Here is a 13,125-nt window from a genome sequence, read left to right on the forward strand (position 1 = left end):
TTGACTATCAAAACTGTTGGACAAGGTAAGAGGCATTGAACCCTTGTGAGATTATGTTTATATTGAGCCCTAGATTGATTTGTGATGATTTACGTATATATAGCTTGAATAATTGTGAGCTTTAGAGCTATTGGAACTTGTTGGTGCTTGTTGAAGTGGAATTGAAAGCTTGGATTGTGGTTGAGAGCTTGCTTGTGCTCAATTCTGAGTTTTAGACATATTGGGAATCGGCCAAGGTATGGTTTCGGTTTCTTCTATGTAGTATATAATATTCATGGACACTTAGGCTAGTGACCTATAGGATAGGATTGAATTAAAATGGTTGATGAGTCATTGAATGTTGATGTATGATAGTTTATGATGAGTTGATGAATTTTGAGTTCAATTACGATGATTGATAATGATATGATGATGTTGAATGATTGTGTGGATTGGAAAAGTGGGTTGTTATGATAGATGTGATGTTGAGGTTGATGAAATGGTAATGTGGATGGTAAATTTGAATGTGGATTGATTATAAGTGTTATATAGTTGATGTTGAGGTTGAGAACAATGAAATGTGAAGGAAAATGTGGTAAGATTAGTGTAATATGACAGAAAGGGTTGATTTTGATGAAAAATGGAGTTTGGAATGGTTTGGTATGGTTTTGATTGTGTATGATAAGAAATTGACGAAATGATGAACTTTTAGTAAAAATTGGTTTTTGGCGAACTTTGAGTGATCATAACTTATGCCTCAGTTTTCAACATTGGTTGAGATTTGTTTGAAATTAAAGCTTATTGAAAACTCTTCGAATCGATATAAAGTTTGCAAAATTTGGATTTTTGTAGAGGAAGTTATGATCATTCAAAGATTGGTATCGAAATCTGAAATTCTGCAAAGTTACAGAATTTTATGATTTCTGGTATGTACGCACGCACAACCCTGCAAAATTTTAAACCTGTGCGCACGCACAGACCTGTGCGTACACACAGGCAGGGAGAGGCTTTCTGTTTGGAGCGCTAGCATAGCTTGTGCACGCACGTACCCAACGAGGATTTACGACCTGTGCGTACGTACAGCGCTGTGCGCATGCACAAGTCGGGAAGGGCAGTCTGTTGAGGGCGCTAGCATAGCTTGTGCGAGTGAACAGACTTGTAAATTTTTGTACCTGTGCGTACGCACACCTCTATTCGTACGCACACATTTTAAAAATCTTATGGGCGTGTGCGCGCACACCCCTGTGCGTACGCACACATCCTGTTTCTCAAATTTAAGTTTGTCTTCAACTATTTCACCTTCCCAACAAGATTGTAAGCTTCTATGACACCATTTTAAGACTCTTGGACCTAGTTTTGGGCATTTAAAGCATGGGAAAGAATTTAAAAGGTTTAATTTGTTATTGTTTTGAAAAATTAGAAAATGGAGGCCTAGGTTTTTGGTGTACTGAGGATGGGTTTGATAGCGTGTGAAGAATGATTGGTATGTGAAATGAGAACTGATGAACTGTTGAGTTCGGATTTGAAATGTGGATTGACAGTAGTTGAGATGAGTCAAGGACTCGGAATGAAAATGTTGATTTACAGTGGTTGAGATGAGTCGAGGACTTGAATGTGCAATGATGAATCATTGATGTATTGAAAATGTTTTCTAAAAAACCACTGAACTACTGTTTTATAGTGAGAAATGATGAGACGCTATGCGCTTGGCAGGGACGGCGGTTGGATCCCACCTGTCGAGGTAGTAGCGGCGGCATAAGGACGGTGGTTAAATCCCCCTTACGTTGAGATGTGAGGTCTGTGGCAAGAGTATCCCGTTCGCATCCCTTCGGATCAATAGAGTGTGCAGGCACAAAACCCTGGACAGTGATCCGAGCACTATATCTCGGGGGTTCCCAATGATGATTCTGAAGGGCGACATCTCCATGGTGATGTGTCGGGTTGGCAGTTGAACCGACAATGTGATATCACAGCGAATAGGGTAGGCATTCATCATGTGCATCTTCTATTTGTTTGTTTGCTTTTTCGACTTGTAATTGTATGCCTAATTGAATAAGATGCCTATTTTCTTACTTGAATTACTTGCCTTATATGCTTCTACTTGTGTTTTACTTACATTGTAATTAATTGTGATTTCTACTGGAATTGCGGAGGTTCGGAAGGCGGTGGCGATGGGATCGCATGGAGGATAGGTTGGTGAAGGCTGTGGGACAACTGTGTTTGGTTAGAATAGAAATCCCTTAAGATAGAGTTCCCTGTTTATTTATGTTAAGATTTATATATCATGCTTTATTGTTTTAGTATGTCTAAAATGAATCTTGTTATGGATATGAAGTCTAGGATTGCCTTTGGTGTCCCGGGGTCTTATATCCTACATCACTGGGCACCGTTACCATACTGAGAACCTCCGGTTCTCATACCATATTTCTGTTGTGTTTTTCAGATGCAGGTCGCAACCCACCTCGGTGAGTTGCTTGGATGGTGACAAAAGCGGAGGATCCTGTTACTCTTGGAGTCTTTTTTATTTATTTTGTTATACATCTCTCACTTTTGTATTTTGCTTTAGCCTAGAGGCATGTATTGAGAGAACAAAACTTGTATAAGCTGATTTTACTTTCTGGTTTCTGTATGTCTGTAAATATGACTAGCCGGCTTAAACTCCATGAGCCGTGGCTAGATTCTTATGATATTATACTATTATCTTTTGCTATATCTTGTCTATATCTTGTGCTTTAAGTTAGTAGCTTTGTTAGTACGTTTTGCACTTTTCAAATCCTGTTTTTGAGCTATATCCTTCATCGGACTTCTAGATTATATTAATTCTTTCTATATATTATACGTATGAGCTTAGAACTGTCATAACCTTTGATTATCCTTTGCTTTATGACGCGAGGTAAAGCTTAGGCTAATTAGAGTGTTACATCTCTGACCTTTTACCATAGAGCCTATCGGGACTTCAGTCGTTGCGTCTGGTCTACCTCAGTTGCTGTTGAGCAGATTTTCCTAGTAGTATAGCTTTCGCAGGTGACCACAGTGATGGTAGTCTCTAGAGTATACCAGCGGAGATCGTTATTTCTGACAATGAGGATATTGAGGAGATAGAGATTGTAGATCTGACTTCTAAGGACGATGAGGATCCCGAGATGGATACAGAGATCATGGACTTGACTTCTGACAGCGATTAGGTAGGGACATCAGCATCTTCTTTTGGCAGCGCTCCAGTTTAGTGTTACTTTTGTTCTAGACTCTCACTTTCGTTTTTCAAGAGATCAGGTTAAAAGACTAGACTAGTCTGGACGTCAGATTAGGAGTTCTTTATATAGACCAGACTCTGAAAATGTTTTGAGTTGTATATATATACATAACTGTGAGGGAGTAATAGGTGCTGTATATATATTATAGTATATTATCCTGTTTATGCATGTATCTATTTATCTTTTTAGTTTGTGTAATCTCGCGTTTCTTTTTATTTGTGGTTTTAATTTTCTTTAAAAAAGATTTTTCATAAAAATCGAGTTTCGTTAAACTGATTACAGATTTGATATTATTAATAACAGTATTAGTATAATATTAAATTGATAACACTCAATATTTCAATATGATCATATCATACTAAAAATTGGGTCATTACAAATCGAAACCAAAGAAAGTCATGAAACGGTTGAGACGTCAGACGTGTGAACTGTGGTCCAAGGTCTTACGGCCATCGTTAGAGCCACCAAGCCAATGTAGCTCTTACTATGTAAGTATGTAATATGCTATAGGAAGGTTTTCACATGTTCCAATGTATTATAGTGGAACAAAGCTATACCAGGGACAAAACGGTTGCAGGTAATTTATTTGTCGTGTTGTATATAGTGTAATTTCAAACTTATCCCTGAGCTAAGAAGGCAAATTACAAAAAGGATAGTAAGGAAGCCGATATGCATAGTTGTAGTTGACTATAAACGGCTCTAAGCCGATGGGCTGAATGGCATTGGGTCATTATTGATTTTTCTTTTACCCAAACCCAACTCTTTTTTTCAGTGGAACACATGTAGATTTCTTAGCTGGGGAAAGCCCATGGTGTAGGAAGAAGCCTTTGTTCCTTCAATGTATTCAAGGGTATTGTTACAAGGTAGCAGCAGTTGCAGAAAAAGCGGGGTAGGCGGAGCTTCAATCAATACCAAAAATCGGGACACTGAAACAAAGGGAGCAAAGACGAACAAGCTTCTTGCCAAGGTGAAGCTAACAGAGAGACCTAATGCATATTTCATGAATCAGATCACGCCTTGATTCCAAAGTTGAGGATGAACCGTTAAGTGGAATTAAACATGTTCATGTTGTGTAGGCCATGGGAGCTTGACTCTTGGTGGTAGAATTCGATGCGTTGGGAGAGAAGATCAGATTGGGGTTTGAATGGGTTGGGTTATGGGTTTAGATAAGGTTTTGGGCTTAGCCCAAGCCAAAAAGAAAAAGGTCTTGTTACAAAAAAAAATAAGGGTCTAGTAATAATACCTAAGCGGCGACCATTTGTGATTTGGGATGAAACACATTGTGTGTTTGTATGAGAAGATGAAGTCCTCAAAATCATCACTGTAGTTATTGTTTTCTCAAGTTTGTTTGTTGTGAATTTCACTCGGTTGTAACTGGAAAAAATGGAAGCCAGCAGCAGTGTCGTCCAGGACGCATGGTTATGGAGTGGTTCAAGAAAAATTTTATTGACGGAAGAAAGCGATGTTGGTGATGTTGACATGCAGGTATGTGTGACTTTTAATACTGTGATACCATTCCCGTATGTTGCTGTGCATGCATATGTGATTTACTACAAAACTATTTATGTGGATGTACTGAACTGATTTATGTGGATGTATTGAACTATTATTGCATAAAAAAATTTGATTCGCTGTTATAGTTTTTTGTGTTACAATCACATTTTTATCAGCTTGGTTAGTTAATTAGTTTAGGCAATTTATCAAAAGTTAAATTTTTACAGTAATATACAGGCCAAATTTTACTAGATATTATATGCTTATAATTTTCATAGCTTTTTATGTCTTGTTCTTTGACATTTTAGTTTAGTTCAAATAATAAAGTATCTTTTCAGAATCAATGTCACAGGCTCAAGAACATGTTACATGTTTGGATAAAAATTAATAAATAAAATAAAATTATTGGAGAAAAAAAGTTTAGATAAAGTCACTGTATAAGATTTTTTGGATGGCTAAATTTTTTTTTTTTAAAATACACATATAACCTTAAATTATTTTTTTATTTAGCTATCTCTTGTTGATATAATTATGTATTCATGTATATAAATTATTGTAAAATACGTAATTCTTAATTAGAGAACTAAGAACAAATATATTTTATAAAAAAAATTAATATCGAAAAAACTATTTTCTACAAGAGATACATAAAATGAATGGGTGTTTAATCATTTTTTGTGTAAATAAACAAATATTATATATGTACTCCCGTGTACTCCTGTGTTTATATTTTGATGAACATATATACTAAAAACAAATGCTGCCTATACGTCGGTAATATTTTATTGGAGTAATTTTTTGAAAAGTTAAGAATGTTACTGTAGACTCAAAATTTGAAGTATTGATTTATTATTTGAAATGATTGGCAAATTTTTCAAAGAAAAAATCTTATTTGCATTCATTTTTTTGTTATACACTAAATCGACTCACTAATGTTTGTTATAAAATAGATTCTAGATCTTAAATAAGAGCAGTAGAGAATAAGTTTTTTATCAACAATCAAAATCTAAGAAATTTTTTTATTATCTCAAATATAGTGCATGAGATTCAATAATGAATAGTGTAGGATTCAGAAAAAGGCAACTTATTTTCTTATTAGACAAAAGCAACTTATTTTCTTAAATGTCCCATTTAGGATTCATAATTTTTTTGTTTTTTTAGACTCGAACGGAAAATAACTTAAAAAAAAGGTCAAATTTACCTATATTTGATCAACTCAAATTCTTTACTTTGAGACTTAATTTGTGCGTTATTTTGCATTTCACTTCATCAAATAAAATAACATTAATAGTTTAATACTTCAAACTTCACTTGCAAGATATTAAATATGATCACCCTAAAAAATTATTATTTAGGATAAATTAAAGACATTCAATGAAAGCATAATGGAATATTTATCATTTTTTTTATTTTCTAAATTGTAAAACTCTTTTATTTTGCCTAGCTGGGGTGAGATCAAAGAAACGTGATTACTGAAAATATTTACATGGGTAGTGTTTATACATTATCCATTTGATAGTAAAATGGTTGAGTTAATTTTACTAATCTGTTTTGTGTTATAATGTAGGATGAAATGTATGATATGGGAGTTGAGGCAGATGAAGCTCTTGTGCAGGTGGAGGGGACAGCTAGTGGATCCCCAGACCAGTTGATAAACCTGGAAGGTGTTACTGTAGATGATGTTCTTCAAATAGAATTCAGCACTCCCGAAGAAGCAAGTGGTTTCTACAACAACTATAATCGACTGAAAGGTTTTGCATCAAGGCAAGGGAAGAAAATAAGGAATAGCATAGGGCAGATTGTTAGATATACATTTGTATGTAACAGGCAGGGTTTTCGAGAGAAGAAATGGTTGGAAAAAATTGGATAGGAAAAGGGAGCATAAGGTAGTCACTCGTTGTGGGTGTCTCGCTGAGATGAGGATTAAGAAAAAAGATGAAACCGGGAATTGGTACGTGTCGCGGTTCATTGATGAACATAACCACGAGATGGTATCTGAAAAGTTTGTAAATTATCTAAGATCACATAGGAAGATATCAGAGGTTGAGATTGCTCAGCTGACTAATATGAGGGGAATTGGGATTAGTATTCCAAAGATATACGAATCCTTTGCAGCACAGCTTGGAGGTTTTAATAAGGTTTCTTTCACGAAACAAGATATGTATAACGAGATTAGGAGGCAAAGAGAATTGCAAGGTGGAGATGTGAATGCTGCTATTAGGTTTTTGGAGGGGGTTGCTCGTGTAGATGGTAGAATGTTTTGGCGGTATAAGGTGGGATCGGAAGAGCACTTACACGATCTTTTTTGGAGTGATGGTCGTAGTCAGGATGATTATGCTGTTTTTGGGGATGTGCTTGCTTTTGATGCAACTTATGGACGTAATAAGTACAACCTACCGGTGGTGGTGTTCTCAGGAGTTAATCATCACAACCAAACCTATGTGTTTGCCACGGCAATGGTTTCATGTGAGTCTCAAGAGTCATATATTTGGGTTTTACAATAATTTCTCGATTGCATGCAAGGAAAATCGCCAATTTCAGTGATCACAGACGGTGATCCTGCCATGCGAATAGCCATACAATCTGTTTTTTCCCAAGCTCATCACAGGCTCTGCGCATGGCATCTTTTGAGAAATGCAACACAGAATATATGTGATCCGCGTTTCACGCAATTGCTAAGACATTGTATGTTGGCAGACATGGAGACTGAAGAATTCGAAATGCACTAGCAGTCAATGGTCGACGAGTGTGGCGTTGTTGATGTAGAGTGGGTGAAAGACTTGTATAGGAAAAAGAATTCCTGGGCGACCGCCTACATACGAGGGAGGTTCTTTGCCGGTATAAGAACCACGTCTCGTTGTGAGTCGTTACATGCTAAGCTTGGGAGGTTTGTTGAGAGTAGGTATAGAGTATTGGAGTTTGTCACTAACTTTCAAAGATGTATAGATTTTCTTCATGATAACGAGGATGAGCTCGAATTTAGGTCATGCTATGGTACTCCCGTGTTGCAAACAGAGTTTGTGGAGCTGAAAAAATCCGGATGGAGTAAATTCACACAAGAGATGTTTTGGAGATTTCGCGAGTCCCTCAGACGATGTGTTCGGGTTAGGATATTTGAAAGCAAGGTTACAGATCAGTGCCACATTTACAGGATTGAAAAGTACCGGCGACCGGATATGAGGTGGATTGTTGTGTGGGAACCTGTCACAAATAATTTCAGGTGCACATGCATGCGGATGGAGTCCTTCGGGCTACCATGTGTGCATATCCTTGCTGTATGTGTTAAGTTGGATTTATGTGCACTGCCCGATAGCCTTGTGTTGCGCAGGTGGGCTAAAACAGCAAAGTTAACGATTGGATCAGGTGAAGAAACAACGGATCACGCAGCAACTTATAGAAGCAGGTTGGGTGCCTTTTCTCAGATATGCAAGAGGTTAGGATGGGTCGCATGCATGAGTGATGAGGACTTCAAGCAATACTCTAAGAAGCTTCTAAGTGATGCAGTTGTGTTGGAAATTTAGTACAGGTTGAGACCCGCTGAACCTATGGTGACAAGCGGGTTAGTCCGTCAAGGGATAAAGGACCCGGTCCGTGTTAGAACAAAGGGCACCGGACGATGTTCCCAGGCTGCTCCGTCAGTTGGGAAGAAGCGACGAAAGTGTAGCACATGTGGCCGACTTGGACATCGAAGGACGCGATGTCCCAATGCACCGAGCCAGGCTTCCTTACGGCCAAGAGACGACTTTGTGCTTAATAGGATGACTCAAGAAGTTCAGGTAAGTATAACGTTGTTCTTAATGAATTAACTTTTGAAACCTAATTTGCTATGAAACTAAAATATTAAGATACATTAAAGATGGTACTTGATTAGTTTTAGTTCATAGTTATTGACACTCAACTTTATTATTCTCATATTTTAATTAGTGACTCTTGACTAGTGAATTTTTTTAATGTTGGTGATATTTAAATTGTAAAAGAATTGATTAGGTGGTAAGGCTATAAAAATTTGAATTCAATCTAAAAATTAGGTGGTAATATAATGACAGGACAGGCACTAGCAACACTTGAGTGCATATGTCCAATCTTATGAAATGAGCTATTAGACTAATAAGAAAGGCTATTGTATCTTAAATGAGTTACCTTAAATGAGGATGGGATCATGGAAGACTATTAGAAAAAAGTAACATTAAATGAAAGAATATTAGGCAAGATTGAAGTAACTTGTGGCATAAGTTCTTACATCTTTTAATTTTTACTACTGTTGTCATCTTTCGAAGTTTGGTTTCATGTGATCATTCTCAACCATTTAAATTAGTTTTAGTTTTTAGAATATATTATAAAATTCAGGCTTACCTCGGTGTATGCATACTATCATTTATTTTCCTAAATCATTAATCGAATACCAATCCTATTGAATCATCCAAAACTATTTTAAACAAAGTGATTATGTTTTATTCTTTTGTTGCACTACCGAACTTTAACTAAGAAGGTCTCTGTTGACAAAACTGTTCAACCACGTAGGGTGGCGAAAAAGCAGTTCGGACCAAGAAGCGGAAGATTGGTTGTGATCCTTCTATTGTCCACCAACGGATTTTCTCCGACTCTACCACATGTATTGGTGAATGTAGTTAGTTGCCAGAGGTGTGACCCTTAGGGTTAAATTTTGCTGTGATACTTGTCAAAGTTATATTTTGGATAATTTGTGTTTACCTCTATTTAAATTGGATAAGTACTTGTACGATAATGAAGGGTTTATTTGTTGCATTAGATTGAGTCATGTAATCTGTTTGCTTCTATATGTATTGGTGGAAGTTATTAAACTAAGCAGGTGACATTCCAATGCAGATGAGAGTACTTGCATCACCTTTGATGCTTTTGAATAATTATTTGAGGTATAAATTGTGAAATATTCGTTTTCAAATGGATTTAAGCTGTATCACCATATTTTGTCATGGTTCGAAAGACTTTTTTTTAATGTTCCGATTCGTAACAATTACCAAATTTTCCACTTAACACATGTCAGTGGAGACTTTTAAACTATACTTGTATGTAGGGACGAATCTATGAAATAGAGTGTGGGAACAAAATGCTAACACTACCATTAATGAAATTTCTGGAGCAGTATATAACAATAATAACTATTTATCCCTATTAAATTCATTCATTTGTCATTGCTGGAATTTTTTACCTCAATCATGTGTACTTGATAGTCATGAGAGTTTCCTTTTAGATATGCATTTTCATGATCAATTCTTGGAGGTAATTAAAAAAATGTATTTCTTATTAGAAATTGGTTGAGATTTGATAGAATATTGTGTGTCCATGGTTGTTTTTACTTTTTAAAATTAGCTTTAATTTTTTCATATCATCTGAAACAATTATATAAGTTTTCAATATTAAGAAGAGTCGGTCTGCTGATCGTAAGGGAGATAAATTCTAAAATGATTGTAGTTACATAATTAAAAAACTTTATACAAATTAGATTTAAATACTCTATTAGATTTTATAGCTTCCGCAAAATTTTTATTTACGTACTCACAATTAAAAATTTTGTCTTTATGTTAAGTTTGTATATTGGATAAAAAATTTTAAGTTGGTTCTTTTTAATTTTTTTGTTATCAACTGTTTTATATTTAAACTAGGATGTCTTATACAATATGTTAAAAACAAAATATTTTATAGTTAGTCTCTCTTCTTTTAAAGATGATAACTACTAACGATCTAATTACTTTTTTTTGTCTAATACAATGAATTTATTTTAAAATGTTAGAGTATAAGAACTAAATTTAAAAATTGGTAAAGATAAGAACTAATAAAATATTGAAACTAAAAAATTATTACTATGATTATTATATTAAAAATGTCTCTTAAAATAGCAGTCGGTAATAGTTAAGGAAGATAACTTAGTTTTACTTTAAACATAATTGAAGAGTCCATTTTTGCAAAGTATAGACAATTCCCATAATTAAGCAGATTAATATCACATACCATCAATACTAGTGGTCTTCATGATTCAGATTCAAAATACATATGCATAGATAGATTTAACAACAGTGAAGCCTAAAGACTAATATTTCACCATGGTTCAAAAGAGGTAACTCTAAAAGAGTATACCTAAGCTTGGAAATGTGGATTGTGTGCTATGACGGGTACCCTAGATCACTATTCTCCACACCAAAATAACTAAACAAGTAGAGCATTACATCTTAATATCATGACAGACCTAAATAATTCATTAACATTTTGCAATTCTAAGATAAATAGGCATAATCCATGTTTGCTACTCAATGATGTGCAGAATGGTGTTCCATGCCGCTGCACTATTCAAGTCAACCTTCTTTAGAACCTCGTTGATTGGAAAGCAGACGATGTTTATAGTTGTCCTCATCCGCACCCTATCCGGCATTGTCTATTCATGAAATTCACACAAAATTTAAGTAACGAAGTGAAACATCGGTCGAGGAAGGCAACTTCTGTCCCAATTTTAAAATAAATCTTGTATATCTTACCATGTTTCCTATGTCAGTGAGGTTGAATTTTCCAGCCAGTTGAAGCCAATATAACATCCATGTTGCCGACTGAAAGCTGCCATTTGTTTTCACCATAAATTACTTCACGTTCACAATGGTATCATTCTTTTGTAAACAATCATTCACGAGCTTGATTTTCTCATACCTGTCATCCAGAGTAGGAACTCCTTGTGGATATTGAATAGGTCCCCATGTAGTAGGGTCAGGGGACACAAGCTGGAAGCTTCCAGCATTGCGGTCTAGCCTAAAAATTTGTGATAGTGCAATCATTTGAAAGGTAAAATAAAATTTAATTAATAAATAGCTCAAATTACCATCTTATCTCACCAGGAAATTAGGTGTTACATTAGTAGTTTATGAATATAAAACAAATTTTTAAAACCTACTATGGTTCGCATGTTGCGTTCTCGCCGTTCTATTGTATCCGGTGCCTTGGTCACGTCAAGAGAGTACACCCTTGTATTTGATACATCTATGACCATCAAATACCATGAATGACTTGCTTCGCAAATTGGCACAAACACCTACAACTCATCATTTGAAAGATAATTATGAACTAAAACTTTATTTGTAAATTAATTTCACAGATACTCAATTACAATAAGATTTCGATGATAAATATTACATGTTCCAGTTGGGTTATTTCAGGCATCCATCGCTCAAGGTACCGTTTGATGATGACCTCCAAAGGTTTTAGAAGGAGAATATCATTTGCCATGGTAGAAGGAACAAACCATTTACGAGGTGGTAATGCTCTTGAGGATTTCATCGAAGCCATCATTACAGTAATATTAACAATCTGCAAATTTTTTTAAAAGAAACCATACGTCAATGTATTTTCTGTGCCTTCCCGTGTCAATATTATTTCTAATACCGAAATGAATTAACTCACATCAGAATGGGGCACATAACGTGGACATAGAGAAAATAACTGCCCTCTGGAAACCTCAAGTTGAGTGAATTTGAACAAAATTTCCCTATGCATGAATGGCACAAGTGAGTACATTTGTTAAATAATGGCATAAAAAAAAAGTAAAAAAACTAAATCAAACCATATTGGCAAACGGGTGCAAAAGAAAGTACCCGTAGTCATTAGTCTCATTAGTTTTTCGAAATATATAAGCAACAAATCGGACTTCATCATACATAACGTCCATCTCCGGGGTCGGCCTGAACTCCATGTCGTAGGTCTGCACATAATAGCAACAAAAGAAATGCATCAACTCTTTCTTCCTTGAGTCGGGTTATTTATTACTATAAAATACTCTTATGTACTTGCCTGTGGAATTAGAAAAACAGGGGAATCGTAGCTGTTTAAGAGTGGATGTTGCAGGACACTTGTGAGTGGACCAACTTGGGTTATGAGGGGGACTTGATTGTTCACACACCCTCTCATCGAAAGAACTGGTATATAGGGTGAAATTTCAGCTGAATGAGGAACACTGTCATTGTCTACAGGCTCCATCTTGGATAGTTTCGTTGGTCTAGTCCTACAAGGTGAACCTGAAAACAACTCACCAACCTGGGTGTTGCAATCCATGTGGGTTAGGCTCGGAAGTTGCGTGACAGAATGCATTATCTAGTTCATCAAAACCTTACATCATTTACAGCAAACTAGATAGTGTAAAATATTGATTGGGGATAATCTGAAAAATAAAGAAAGAGACAACAACTTTTTAACAGAACCTATACCATCTCTGTGGATCTTATGACAGGTGAACTCCTGGCGACAGTTCGGGAGATACCGACTTTCGGGACTCCTGTCGACCAATGCAGTTTGCGAGCTAGTGGGGGCTTCGAATTTGCTACACGAGAGTTAGGCCTCGGTGTAGAACGTTGCTCGTCGATGATAACATCGTCGTCGTAGC

The 13,125-nt window shown here is 35.9% G+C and overlaps 1 pseudogene; it reads left to right on the forward strand.

The window, feature by feature from the left end:
• Window positions 1-4,616: 4,616 nt before the first annotated feature.
• LOC107646804 (protein FAR1-RELATED SEQUENCE 5-like) lies at window positions 4,617-9,359 on the forward strand (annotated as a pseudogene).
• Window positions 9,360-13,125: the final 3,766 nt, after the last annotated feature.

Source organism: Arachis ipaensis, chromosome B6, assembly GCF_059453495.1.
Source record: "Arachis ipaensis isolate K30076 ecotype BB chromosome B6, ASM5945349v1, whole genome shotgun sequence".
NCBI classification, from domain to species: Eukaryota; Viridiplantae; Streptophyta; class Magnoliopsida; order Fabales; family Fabaceae; genus Arachis; species Arachis ipaensis.